This window comes from Scyliorhinus torazame, chromosome 4 (assembly GCF_047496885.1).
Source record: "Scyliorhinus torazame isolate Kashiwa2021f chromosome 4, sScyTor2.1, whole genome shotgun sequence".
NCBI lineage: Eukaryota > Metazoa > Chordata > Chondrichthyes > Carcharhiniformes > Scyliorhinidae > Scyliorhinus > Scyliorhinus torazame.
Window position 1 is genome coordinate 162909325 of NC_092710.1, and position 15230 is coordinate 162924554.

A 15230-nucleotide genomic window follows, 5' to 3' on the forward strand; every position below is an offset into this window, starting at 1 on the left:
TCTATGGAAGCAGCTGGGAGGTGACAGAGGCTCTTTAAGCCAGGACAGAAGACTTTGTTCTGTTTTCTATCATCAGAGCGTTTCCGTAGCTTTGTTAGAATAGTGGGCTTTCCCCCGGCTCAGGGTGCCATCGCGTTGCACAAGTGGCTTAATAGCTGCTCCATCTCAGTATTACTGCTCACTGAACCTGCAGTTCCTGTTCTCAGCACATCACTGTGGTGAATGCCCACTCTCCTGGCAGCTGTCATGAAATGTTCAATTTGTTCCAGAAATCTTTCAGTCACCAGTCAAATGTTGGATGGCGAGTGCTGAACTCTCCACGCGTGACTCATGACTCCCTGATGCATCCCAGTCACACACAGCTGGCATAGAATGAAAGCCATGCTGCCACGAAAAACATCATTGAGCCGATGACTGGGTGGTTCTGCTTGGATATACAAATGCTGAGAGAGCCAGCAGGTTCCTGTTCCATGGAACCACTGTGCCTCTATGGGGCAGTGCCTCAGCAATTGAATTAATCTGCTGAGAACAGGTTTCTGAATGGTTAAGTGCTCCTAAAAGCCCCTGGCAGCCACAGCCATGATGGCAGCAGTGTGAACATAGATTCATAGAATTTGCTGAAGGAGGCCATTCGGCCCATCATGTCTGCACCAGCCCTTAGAAAGAGCGCCCATGCATCCACCCCATACCCGTAACCCAGTAACCCACTAAGGGGCAATTTAGCATGACCAATCTGATGTGTTTGGTGTTCTGGATCACAAACAGGTCACCAACACTGGAAGTGGTGCATCTCTATTTTATTATAAGGTTAACTATATTAACATACTTGAACTGTGGGTAAATGCAATACCAGCTTTAACTGTTGACCCTTGCCTAGTCCTAACCAGGTGATGCACTCAGCACATGGTGAATGTCTGTGTTGCAGGCTGTGAGCTCTGTGCTCCGAGCTGGCTGCTACTAGAATGAGCGGGAACTCTCCTGTCCCCTGTCTTTATAGTGCATGTGCTCTCACTGGTGATTGGCTGTGGTGTTGTGTATGCTGATTGGTCCCACTGCATGTCCATCAGTGTGTGTGTGTCTGCACCATAAAATACTGGTGTATATTATGACACAATCCACCTAACCTGCACATCTTTGGACTGTGGGAGGAAATGGAGCACCCGGAGGAAACCCACACAGTCACAAGGAGAATGTGCAAACTCCGCACAGTCACCCGAGACTGGAATTGAAACCGGGACCCTGGATCTGTGAGGCAGCAGTACTAACCACTGTGCCACCGTGCCACCCACTGCACTGAGGACAGTCCGCCCTGGTTGACAGTCATGCCGGGAGCATGGAGAGCCCATCCGCCAGCTCCCCCCACCGCCACGGAGGTGGGTGGGGGGGGGGTGTTGTTGCGCCTGGCAGAAGGCGCGGAATGCATGGCAACAAACTGAGAACTCATGACCTTGATCTGCACTTCCACTGCAGCCCTCGGATGTTGGGGTAGCTCCTGCTTATACTGCCATGGAAACTGAGATGTCAGTCATCAGACATTACAGGATGGAAGTTCCATGATGGAATGGAAGCTGTGTGTGAAGCCCTGTGCCAAGTTGGAGCCAGACATCTCCGTTCCCCTTGACAGTCACAGCAGTAATTTGACAGGCCTGCCAATACACCAAGCTTTCCTGTGCATGTGACGATCAGGATTATTCTGTAAACTGCTCCGACAAGTCCCCACCTGAGTCCTCTGCTGCAGAATGCGAGGGTGATCTCCAAGGCGTTGGCACATGCACAATCATTTCCCACTGTCCTGCCTGCAGCCTGCTGTGTTTATTAAAATTACAAAATTAACTACTGAGACAATTGAAGAAATTAAAATACAGAGACGATATTCATTGAGTAGTTGTGATGTGGAGGTGCCGGCGTTGGACTGGGGTGGGCACCGTAAGAAGTCTTACAACACCAGGTTAAAGTCCAACAGGTTTGTTTGGAATCGCTAGCTTTCGGAGCACAGCTCCTTCATCAGGTGAGTGAAGAGGTGGGTTAATCGTTGAGGACTGAACTTAGTTAGCACCAACCTAACGTATTAAGTTCTGAGATGAGATTTAGATCAACATTAATACAAAAAAGGGGATTTTAATACCCAAAATCTGTGAGTTTAGGTCAGGAGATGTAAACATTTCTACAATGTTAAATGTGAACCCAACCTGCCAACTACATCCAGAAGGCACGATACTCAGACTTCCTGCCTCAGACTTAATATGTACTCCAGGTTTAAACCTGGCTGGTAAAGTTTCCTGGGCCACATGCAGCCCGACAGCTAAAGTGATGTGAAAACAGCTGCAGGGAGGAGGGTCAGTCCTCAGGCCGGGAAAAGTAGAAATGATTTTTCCTGGTCTCACCAAGCAAACCTAGTTTCCTCCTCAAGATTTTAAAACCCCCACTCAGCCCTATGATCTCAACCTTCTCCCCACATTTGGGAACTTCGCAATTGGAGACTGAGTCTGAAGAATGTGGAAGCATAGTATGGGAGTTTGGTAGCCTGCCCCTTGAAGGGGGCGGGTTCTTGGAGGGGTATGTGACCTGTAGGTCCAATCGGGCCACAATGTCCACATATTTGCATACATTAAAATCTATTTGGTCATTCATTATACTATCAATATCTTTTGTAATTTTGTCACGAAAGTGGGCAGGATGGCAGAATGAATATATAAAATACAAATCAGACTACAGAAGAGAGATAGATCACGTGGTTGCATGGTGTACCAAAAACAACCTCTCCCTAAATGTCGGAAAGTCCAAGGAACTGATCATCGACTTCAGGAAGCGTAGCACGACCGTAGCAAGAAACTGCAGAGTGTGGTGAACTCAGCCCAATGCATCACACAAGCTTACCACCCTCACATTGATTCTGTATACACCTCCCGCTGCCTCAGGAAGGCAGACAGCATTGTCAGAGACCCCTCCCCCCCAGGCTTTGCCCTCTTCCAGACCCTTCCATCAGGCAGAAGACCCGCACATCCAGACATAGGAACAGCTTCTTCCCCACAGCTACTAGACTCCTCAACGACTCTCCCTCGGACTGATCTGCTCCCTGTAAGAACACAATTCACAACGCCCTATGCTGCTCTTGCTCATGTATTTGCTTTGATTGGCCCTTGTTCCATGCTGTAACCAATCACTGTTTCTCAATGTACTATTTGTCAATGTATTCTGTCGATTATTCTTTTTGTCTACTATGTACGCTCTGCGTACGTTCTCTTGCCCGCAGAAAAATACTTTTCACTGTACTTCGATACATGTGACAATAAATCAATTAATCGATCAATCAATTCGCCAACACAATTACATGCATCTTAAACTGTTTAAAGAAGACACATTTTTTTTAAAAACAAGCTAAAACAATGATCAAAAGATGGCCAATACTGTAAAGTAACCACTTTCTGAAAAATATCTATGTGGATTATACTGGCAGACCTGCCTTGAGAGGACATTGAATTCTTCACCTGGAGACATGTCAAGGCCCATTTCAAACAATGAACTGGAAGAAAGGGTATGGACAATGCAAAAAGCTGGACTTTAATCTCCTGTGTTTGGGAAGACAGTATAAGCTGTTTCCTACAGTTCATTCGAAATTCAAAAATCCACCTATTGATTTTCTCTCAGAACGTGTAAAAATAAGTTCTGAGAGGAAAACAAAATGGACCATGGATGCAAGACATGCCTATTTCACCTTGCAGGAATAAACCACATTTAATACTGTCTCTCACCAATGGTTGGGAGTGACAGAAACAAGAAGAAACATCAATCTAAGTTACAAGCAGAGAAAAGCAGGCTCTCTCTCGGATACTGGAGGTACGTTGTCTAGCAGGCAGCCTCTTCAGTTACCCTTGTGACAAGCAGGTTACCTCCCCCTCTGGGTGTGAGTGTGTGCAAAAAATAATGGACACGATTTAATGGAAAAGTTTCCAAGTGTGGTCGCGAGCAAGAACTGACACAAGCTTCCCGAAGCTCGGCCCGGTGAGGCTGTCACCAGGTATCAAACGTCAATTGATCCATTTAACGAGGCCCCACAGGCTTCATGCCATAAATGATGGTCCCACCGGCTGATTCACTGGGACTGCGCCCGCCAGCTCCCTGCTAGCAAGGGGGACCAGCACTTCAACTGATCCTGCAGAACAAACCCCACGGAGCTCGCAGCCATATCACCGAGACCAGCCCCATGATCGAGTATGCCGAACTGGCCAGATGACGGTTTGCGGTTGGGACTAGATCGGATGTCCTGTTCCCCTGAAGAGCTCGGAGGGTCAGCCACGGGGCAGCCAGTGCCGCCTGTGAGGAAGTGGCAGCAACCGTCACCTCGGGGAGCTTCACCAGTGTAGCCATCTGGGATGGCCACTTCCCGATTACAAAATGGACATTTTGCAAAGGTTGCAGGGAAAATGGACAGTACTGAGAAAACAAGCAGGTTCAGGGTTTGTCTGCATATTGGAGCCGCAGCTCCCTAACAAGACCAAAACTGCAAACCCATTAGCATACTAATGGCCCATCTCCGGGAACAAAAGAGTAACATTTGAGTAACCGATACTAAGGCAGACACCCCGGCGCCAGAGGAGACCAGAACAAAGCAGGCCAACGGCCATCTAGGACACGCCCAGCCAACAGGGCACCCACCCCTTTATTGGAGGAAATCGATAGGAACGATTGAGAAACGGCCCAATTAATTGGGGCCAAGTTCAAGGCCCGCCCAAAAGTGCGCAAAGCCCCTTTGAGTACAAGAAGGATCCCCCAAGAAAGAATCGTTCTCTTGGCTCCGGCTCTCACCGAGGGGAGACCTGCCCAACAGCTGCACCAGAACAAGTAAGTCCAAGGTCAACGCACGCTACAAGACAGACAACCTTAGCTGTTATCCCGTACCAGTTCCACCCCAGCAGCCTCAGAACCGAACAACGGCCATTGTTCCTCTGACTGAGTGGGCGCCCGAAGCTAAGTATAGGCTTTAGCAGTAGTGATAGTTTAGTCTGTAGTATTTGTGCATGAGTAGATATTACTGTGTGTGTAAATAAATAAGCATTTGACTTTGAACAAACTAACTGGTGTATCGAGGCTGTGATCAGTATTTGGTTTGAACCTTGTGGCGGTATCGAAAGATACCTGGCTACTCTAGAGCAAACATAATTGGAATTAAGGAAGGCGACCATATTGACCGTCATATTCAGAGCCAAATAAAGAGAAACACAATTAGCAACACCAGGAGGACTGGCACCAAGTTGAAGATCAACGACCTCGACCAGGCCACACAGATGGGTTGGCACAAGCCCCCTGGCGTCATCCCTGCTGCTCCCCCCTCCCCCAACAAGCATCCACCTGGCACCACCACTGCCCAGCACCGTACCATGCCTTGGCCCAGCAGGGCCTACCATGCTGGCACCCCCCCCCCCCCCATCCACAACCGCATACTCTCCATCCCCCCCATTCTCCATATACTTCCCAGCCCCCATACTCCTCATCTCCCCCCATACTGCCATCCCACCATTCCCTCCATATACCCCTCCTCCCCCGCGATGAACAAAACGTGCAGCTCACAATGCCGCCTCTGTGTCCCCGCATGGAGAAGTTGACCCACAATAGACGGGAGAAGGCCCAGACGGATGCCGGGGCACCAGACATCAGAGTCCTCACCCCCTACAAGTAGTGGGCCCCGACAGATCGGTCACCGACGCAAAAGGTTGGCGTAAGGCGCAGAGGTGAGGATCCACCGGCACCCACTCAGATGACCTGTCACACACGAGTTGTTAATGCCATAAAGACTGACCCATCCCTCCCATTGATCACATGTCCATCCTCCCGCAGGATCTCCATCTGATGGTGCCGGCTCATCCGGGGTGGTCCCCCCTTCGCCTCGGAGGGAAATTCCGAGAGACCACTGTATTCGCGGCACAGCTGTCATCCCCACTCTCCAGCGCAGAGACACACCTTGGTGGGCAAAAGTAGTGGTCAGGCTTCTGGGACACAATCTGGTGAGCACCACACAGTTACTGATGCACATCAGGTGGAGACAGGAATGCCCTGGCGGGACAGCACTCGGAAGTCTGCTGGATCCCAGTCAGATGCTGAGCCTCTGGACCAGGTTTACCCAGAGCCGATGCAGTCCATAGGGTGCAGCCGTGATATTCAGAGAAGGGTGTCAGTGAAACTCCAGCAGGTCCATAGCCAATTGGATGAGTCCCATAGGCTATAGGCACAGGAGATGGCACTCTCAATGCGTGGCACCGAGGCCAACACTGCTGGGGTGGCATCAGCATTGGAGAGCCCGGTGTACGACATCAGCAGCGTGAGTGGAGGTGTCCAAGGTGTGACAGCCATGGCTCAGCGCATCAACAGCATGTCCCAGTCACTTGGGGATGTGTCCCAGTCCCACGTGAACCTTGATGAGGCCCTGTGGAGCATGTCTCAGTCTCTGGTGGGCATTGCCGAGGCACTTCAGAGCATGTCCCAGTCACTGAGGAGCATCGCCAAGGGCGTTGACACCATGCTGCAGACATTGGGGAGCGGCCAGGGCTGGCAGAGCTTGCTGACGGAATGACAACTGGGATTCGATCCAGCTGCCCTCCATCCCGAGGTGAACCCCAGGACCGTATGGGAACTGACCAGGAAAACGCGGCGCTGGGTGCCAACCAGAGTGGTGACGACGGCCACCTGCTCCCCTGAGGTCCATCCCTCTGACAACGGCGCGTCTCAGAGTAAGCCCCTGGAACAGGGTGGCATGGCGGGGTATCTGCAGCCGGCAAGTGGGCTGGGGCCTTCCGGACCCAGGGCCCCCCAGGGGAATTGAAGGCCACAAGACACGGTAGGCAGTAGGCTGCCTCCAGCTCTGATGTGCATCCTGCGGACATACCTAGGCACAGCAGTAGAGCTAAGCAGGTCAAGGATCACTGAGAGGGCACTGGGGGTGCGGGTGTGGGGGGTGGCAAAGGGGGCTAAGAGTGGGGAGGGTGAGGTGAGGGGTAGGAAGGGGAAGGTGGGGCTGGACCATCGGTGGCTAGAGGCAGTAGGGGTCACATCTGTACAGCATTAAAAAAACGTTGCGTCTGCAAAATATAATGCCTCTGACACTTTCTTCTACAATGTGGGCCGACCAACAATCCCTTGCCCCAGCCCACTCCCGGAAAAGGACGTCCAGGATTTCACCCCCATTCCCCCCCACCCCGCCAACCCAGGCACACCATGTGCAGGCGATGGGTTCATAGAATTTACAGTGCAGAAGGAGGCCATTCGGCCTATCGAGTCTGCACCGGCTCTTGGAAAGAGCACCCTATCCAAACCCACACCTCCACCCTATCCCTGTAACCCAGCAATCCCACCCAACACTAAGGGCAATTTAGCCTGGCCAATCCACCTAACCTGCACATCTTTGGACTGTAGGAGGACACCGGAGCACCCGGAGGAAACCCACGTACACACGGGGAGAACGTGCAGACTCCGCACAGACAGTAACCCAAGCCGGGAATCGAACCTGGGACCCTGGAGCTGTGAAGCAATTGTGCTAACCACTATGCTACCGTGCTGCCCTGGAAGCTAGGGAATGATGGACCAGTTCGCCTAATAGCTGTTGTTAGAAAATTGCTCAATCTATAATTAAGGATAGAGTGACTAACACCTTGAATGTTTACACCTGATCAGAGAGAAGCAACATGAATTTGCAAAGGGTTGGTTCACCTGGCAAATCTTTTCTTTATTCACTCATGGGATGTGAACTGAATGGTTTGCTCGACCAGAGTGATGGGAGTGTGTTGGCACTGTCAGCGGGTCACACCTTTTTAAGAGTCAACCACATTGCTGTGTGTCTGGAGTCACACGTAGGCCAGAACAGGTAAGGACGGCAGCTTTCCTTCCCTAAAGGACATTCATGAACCAGATGGGTTTTGTCATCATTAGACTTCTAATTCGAAATTTCTACTGAATTCAAATGTCACCATCTGCAATAGTGGGTTTTGAACCCTGGACCCCAGAGCACTACTCTGGGTTGCTTGATTACTATGTCCAGTTGCAACACCAGTGTACCACCACCTTCCACAATTTGACTTAAATTGACTTAAAATCTGATTCAAGAGGTGATTGAAGGTCGAGACTGGGTCACATATCGATGAATGTTATTTATATGGACATGCTGAATGCTTGAGACCAACCCCCCTCCCCCAATTGACCCCCCCTCCCCCCCTCCCCCCCATCCCCGCCGACCCCCCCGCTCCCCCCATAAGAGCTGGCTAGTTAAAGTTCATGGAACTGAAGACACAAGACAAGATGCATGATTGCATCTTCAGCCGGGAGGAGGGGGAGGGGGGGGTGCATGGGGGTGGTGGTGGAGCGGGGTGAGAGGGATGGTGTGGGGTGGTATGGGTGTGGCAGTGATTTTTTGGGGGGAGGGTGGTGGTGGGTGGAGGGGTGACACATGTGCCATGGGGAATCGCAACTCAGTGATGTCTCACTTTCTTGCCCAATGCCGACCTCTGCCCCAGCGATTTCTGGCCCTCCAGTGCCCTCTGCTCTGTTGCAGTGCGGGGCCTTCTCCTGGAGGAGGAAGTGGGTTGAGGGGAGGGGGGGTCAGAGAGGTGGAAATAGAAAACACAGTGTTAGACTGTCCAACGCATGCACCCCAGGGGATGGGTAACTGGTGGTTTCAGTGGCCAGGGCACCCCACCATAGCAGCCTGTATGGATGCAGGCATGTACTGCATGGTGGGGGTTTGGTCACCCTCCAGGTTGGGGAGGCAGGGTTACGGGTGTGTGGAACGGGGGTTGGTGCCAGGGGCACAGCGCTGCCTACTCACCCTGGCTACCCTGAGGAGGTCGTGCAGTTTTTTCCGGTCCTTCTGGCCGGTGGACGGTGTTGCCCCTGGCGCTGAGCACCTCTGGCACCATCATCCAGGCTTGTCGAATGGCGGTGGCTGGCAGCCTCTTTCCCACCTCGGGGTATAGGGTCACCCGCCTCTCCACGGAATCCAGCAGTGTCTCCAGTTGTGCAAGGTGAATCTAGGGGCCGCGCGTCTTGCTGCCTTCTTGTTGGCTGGCATGGTGTGTGTGGGGATTGAAGTGTGTATACGCTGCTGCAGCTCGACAGCCTTCTGAGTGTCAATCCTGGACCCTGTGAATCCAGCACCGTTTTCCAATGGAATAGATTGTGTTCCACATAGTGCTGTTGTTAGCCCCTTAACGGTAATTGAATTGGTCCAGCTGCAGTGCCAGTTTGCTGTTGGATATCTTCACGACTCCTGCCCAGGCGTGAACACTTAGGGTGCGATCCTCTGTTCCCTGATGCCGGTTTTGTAATCGGCGATCAGGCGGAGAATCCATTTTGACGCCAAATCGAGGGCGGCGCTGTGACACATGTGTGTATGCTCCGTCCTCTCCGAAATGGCGTAATCGCGTCGTGTGCCGCACGTCATTGGGACGGCCTTCGTGCATCACCTGAAGGCCCTCCCCTGATGCTATGTCCCCGAGGGGCCGAGTTCCCGACCGCACGGTTGACGTGTGGTCTCAGCGGTCGGGAACCCGACGTGGCAGTTGGGCGGGAGCTGGGCTGCTGGCCGGGGGTGCTTCCGCTAGGGCTGGCAGGACTGGTGGAGGGTGGCCAAGGGGCATTATCTGGCAGGTATGGTCTGCGCACGGCCGGCGCCATGTTTTACGGCGTGACCGCTGCAGGTTGTTGTCGTCGTCGTGCGCATGCACGGCCACGGACCCAGTAGTTCTCTGGCCGTTTATACCGTTGGAGCCGGGAGTTTTACGCTGTGCGGCTGCTTGCTCCTCACCAGTCGCAGGATCAGTGAGGGAGCGGCACCGAGTTTTTCCACGTAAAAAGCCACAGATCCTCCGCACAGGCTCAAAATCGGAGAATCCAGCCCTTAGTCTCAGGAACGGAGAATCAGGCTACAGATGTCTGGAAAGACAGAAGAAGCGAGGATCTTTCTCTTTTGAGCAGAAAAGCTTCAGGATAGAATTGCTTAGAATCATAAAGGGTGTAAATAGAGAAAATCTCTTTCCAATGGCTGGTAGGCCAATGAGGATATAGCTTTAAGATAACTGGCAAAAGAAGGAGATAAAGATTTTTTTTAATGCAGTGTGTTGCTACAATATGGGATGAATTGCTGTACATGTTGGTGGAAGTAGGTTCAATGGTAACTTTCAAAGAGGAGTTGGATACATACTTGAAAAGTAAGAACTTGTTAGACTACGGGTCAAGAAGAGGAGAGTGGAATGAATTGAATAGATCGTTCAAACAACTGGCACAGGGACCATGGGCCGAATGTCCCCTTTCTCTGCTTCTATGATTTTGTATTTCAAACTCTTGTTTTAAATGTTTTTAAACAAAATGCGGTATTTATTTCACCTCTTTTATATGTCATTACAAGTGAATATAATGAACAGTTAATAACATCTGGCTGCAATCGTGCAATTACAAGGTGCATGGTTAAGGATGATGAATTCTACAGCAATAGACTAGAGTAAGTAGAAATGCTAGAGTCCGATAAATCTGTTGTGCCACACTCTGAAGTGACATCTCTGAAGGATTGGAAATGAGCAAGGCTGCAATGGTTAGAGCATTGCTTTCCAGCCTAAGGTGATATTAAACTGTTGGCGCATCAGCAGTGAATGAATCATACTTTCAGGTAAAGAATCATGGGCTTCCAAGTTGCTGAAGCATCATTTAGGAGTTGGTTTGTAAAAGAATAATTACCTAACTCTTCAGCTTTGTGGCAATGTTCCTCTGCAGCACGACTTCTTCCAGTAATTTCCCCTGCCACTTGCATTGAACACTTCCTCCATATTTAAATCGAATGCAGTCTAATCCAGGGGATTAAAAAAAACAGGACTTGTTCCTTTAAAAGCATCAGCTATGGAGCCCGATAAAGTTTTAATACACTGGCATTTATTTTAGAACAAAATGTCAACTGGTATAAATCACGACTAAAGTTCATATCCAGGAAAAAAAATATAAGTGCTGGAGGAAATGGAAGCAATCAGGAACGGGAGCTCCAAAGCCAAATGTTGAACTAGAGGTCCATTTCAAACAACTCTTTATTAAGATATTGGTTTTCATTGCAACCTCAGTATTCTTTCATTTCAAATTCTGATCAAATTAAATAGCCGCCTGGGTGCAGGTGGAAGTGGCTGTGAGCGCCGAGGGCAACACTGTCCGGAACGGGCAGCAGTGCCCCCAAAACACTGCACAACCTCCTCAGGGAGGCCAGGGTGAGTAGGCAGCATTGTGCCCCTTGCACTAACCTCTGTCCCACACACGCTTAACCCGACCCCCCCCGCCTTACACCCGGAAGACGGCCGAACCCCCACCCTGCATCGCATGCCGGAACCCGTACCGGACACCATGGCTTGATGCCCTAGCCACTGAGGCCACCAGCTAACCACCCCCTGGGCCGCAAGCGTTGGCCGGACTGTCTCACACTGACGTTTTCTGCCTGCCCCCACCCCTAGGAGAAGGACGCCCATTACTGCCAGGATCTGGAGGACACAGGAGGGGGAACACCGGGCCTGCGGCCCCTCACCATGTCAGAGCAGAGGGCCCTGGATGGGGTCAGCAGCCCTGGGGAAAGGGAGGTCGCCGAGGGGGAGCACGGCCACGGGGAAGGAAGTGAGACCCCGCTTAATTGCGGTTCTCCATGACACGTGTGTCAATCCCCCTCCAACACCACCACCACACCACCCTCACCTCTCACCACCCTTACACCACACCACCTTCACCCCCACACCATCCTCACCCTACACCATCACCACCCCCTCAGCCTACACCATCTGCACTTTCACCACCCCCCACCTTTACATTCAGTCCTACCACCCCCTGGCCCACAGTCTAATCATGCGTCTCACAAGAGCTGCTGGAGATGGGGCGGGTCCATCTGGCATGCCCCGCTCCCAGCCACTGCCACAGCCGGAGTCCTCCCGTGAGCCGAGTAGTGATGAGAGCTGCTCCGTTTTCAGCCCCCCACCCAAGACTCAGGACACCCTGAGGATGACATGGAATTTCCGTCACAGCTGTCTCCAACACCCACCCCCCATTCCAGAGACACTCACCTCCTTTCAATGAAGAGGCTCCTGGGACACTCTCTGGTGTGGTCTGGTTCAGCAGGTGGCGGTGGGAACCTCCGAGGGGGCGGACAGTCGGTGGGCGGGCCAATCCAAGGAACTAGGCTGCTATCCAGACGGGGTTCGGGCTTCTGGAACAGACAGTCCCATCCAGAGTGCAGTCACAGAGCCAGGGACTACATGAGGGGTTGTCGGCACCCTCCACCTCACCACCCCGACAGACCGCACCACTGGGGGGTGCATCACGCGGCCCACCCATGGGCAATGGCCACAGTAGCCAGCGGACCGCTGGCAAGGGGAGCACCAGCTGCCTGTACCCCTGGCAGCAGGGACAGGTGCCAGGGATTGTCAGTGAGCATCCATACCTGCAGGTGCAGTTGGGGGATGTGGTAAACCACTGTGTTCTGATATTAGGGGTTGTACGGTAGAACCTGCACTACAGGTTCACCTGGGCCCCTGCATGCTAGCTCTGCCCAGGAGCCGGGTTATAAATATGCGTGGCCTCCAGCTCGCAGCCATTTCATCAGCTGCTGTGGGAGGCCACACATCTGATACTAATAAAGCCTCAGTTTGGATTCAACTTCATCTCCAGTCAAATTGATCGTGCCTCAATTTATTAGTATCAGATTCAGAAGATGGATCTCCGGATTAAACCAGATCGCCTGCAGCTGGATCCACACTCAAACGACCCAGAAAGGACTTCCAGCACTGGCTAGCTTGTTTTGAAGCGTATATCAATGCGGCGCCGACCCCTGTCCAGAGGCTCAGAAGATTCAAATATTGTACTCCAGACTCAGCTCCAAAGTCTTCCCGCTGATCCAGGATGCGCCCAATTACGCTGATGCCATGACTCGACTCAAATAAAATTATGAGCAGAAGACGAACACGCTCTTCGCTAGACACTCGCTCGCAACGTGTACTCAACTACCTGGTGAGTCAATCGAGGACTTCTGGAGGGCCCTGATCCCACTCGTGCGGGACTGTGACTGCCAGGACGTTACAGCCAAGGAGCACTCAGATCTCCTTATGCGGGATGCTTTTGTAACTGGGATTGGGTCTGGTGTTATCAGGCAGCGGGTCCTAGAAGGGGCCATGCGCGACCTCGCAGAGACTAAAACACTAGCGCTTTCCATGACGGTCGCTCTGCGCAATGTCCAGTCTTATGCTCCCAACCGCGCAGCCCACTCCTCCTACTCTCCATGAGCCCCACAGGCAGCCGCCCTAGCGGGGGCGCTACCCACCCAATACGCCTGCGCTACGCGCCAGCCAGTGATCTCCGGGGGGCCCCAGTGCTATTTTTGTCGCCAGCAAAGATACCCCCACAACGCTGCCCAGCCCGTGCTGCCTTTTGTATGGCCTGCGGGAAGATGGGCCACTACACAGCGGTGTGCCAGGCCCGCTCAGCGACCGCGGTCGACCCCACCCCCCCGGTCACGGACAATGGGCGCCGCTATCCTCCTCTCCTCCCCAGGCCATGTGCGAGCAATGGGCACCACCATCTTCTCCCCCGCACAACATGTGCGTTTCATGGGCGCCGCCATCTTGCTCCACCCCCGGAACGTGCGTTCCATGGGCGCCGCCATTTTGTGACCCCCCAGGACCTCCGAGCGCCGCCATCTTGTCCACCCCACAGCACATGGATACCAGCGGCGTTTCAGGACCCCAACTCAACGGCCACCTCACTACCCGACGATCAACCACGGCTCGCATCCATGGCAATCGACCAGTCCCGACCACATACGCTGACCAACGCATCCACCAGCGTGAAAGTCAACGACCATGTGACCTCCTGCCTACTGGACTCCGGGAGCACCGAGAGCTTTGTACACCCAAATATGGTAGGTAAGGCGCTGCTCCCTTAAGGTACACCCTACCAATCAAAGTATCTCCCTGGCCTCCGGATCCCATCGCGTAGCGATCCAGGGTACTGCACGGTCACGCTCACAGTCCAAGGCGTAGAGTACCACAGTTTTCGCCTCTACGTCCTCCCTAACCTCTGCACTGCACTTATCCTCGGCCTGGATTTTCAGTGCAACCTCCAGAGCCTGACTCTTAAATTCGGCGGACCCTTACCACTCCACACTGTGTGCGGCCTCGCGACCCTAAAGGCCGATCCTCCTTCCCTCTTTGCCAATCTAACTCCAGATTGCAAACCCGTTGCCACCAGGAGCAGACGGTACAGCACCCAGGATAAGGCCTTCATCAGGTCCGAGGTCCAGCGGTTGCTTCGGGAGGGAGTCATCGAGGCCAACAACAGCCCCTGGAGAGCTCAAGTGGTAGTGGTTAAGTCTGGGGAGAAAAACCGAATGGTCGTGGACTACAGCCAGACCATCAACAGGTACACGCAGCTCGACGCGTACCCCCTCCCACGCATATCTGACATGGTTAACCAGATTGCACAGTAATGGGTCTTCTCAACGGTGGACCTGAAATCCGCCTACCACCAGCTCCCCATCCGTAAATTGGACCGGCCATACACCGCCTTCGAGGCAGACGGCCGGCTATATCACTTCCTTAGGGTCCCTTTCGGCGTCACCAATGGGGTGTGTTCCGTACAAACCGCTTAGCCATCCTCAGCTACGTAGTCCAGAACGGAGTTCTGGGGCCTTGTCCCGACCGCATGCACCCCCACATGGAGCCCCCCGTCCCCCACTCCTCCAAGGCCCTCAAACGCTGCCTGGGGTTCTTCTCGTATTATGCACAGTGGTCCCAAACTATGCGGGCCAGGCCCGCCCACTCATACAGTCCACTCATTTCCCCCTGAAGGCCGAGGCCCAACAGGCTTTCGCCCGGATCAGAGCTGATATTGCCAAAGCTGGAATGCACGCTGTGGACAAAACACTTCTTTTCCAAGTAGAAAGCGACACATCGGACGTCGCCCTTGCCGCCACCCTCAACCAGGCAGGCAGGCCCATGGCACTCTTTTCCCGCACCCTTCATGCCTCTGAAATTCGGCACTCATCTGTCGAAAAGGAGGGCCAGGCTATCGTTGAGGCTGTGCGACATTGGAGGCATTACCTGGCCAGCAGGAGATTCACTCTCCTCACTGACCAATGGTCGGTAGCCTTCATGTTCAACAACACACAGCAGGGCAAGATCAAAAATGTTAAAATCTTGCGGTGGAGAATCAAGCTCTCCACCTATAATTAT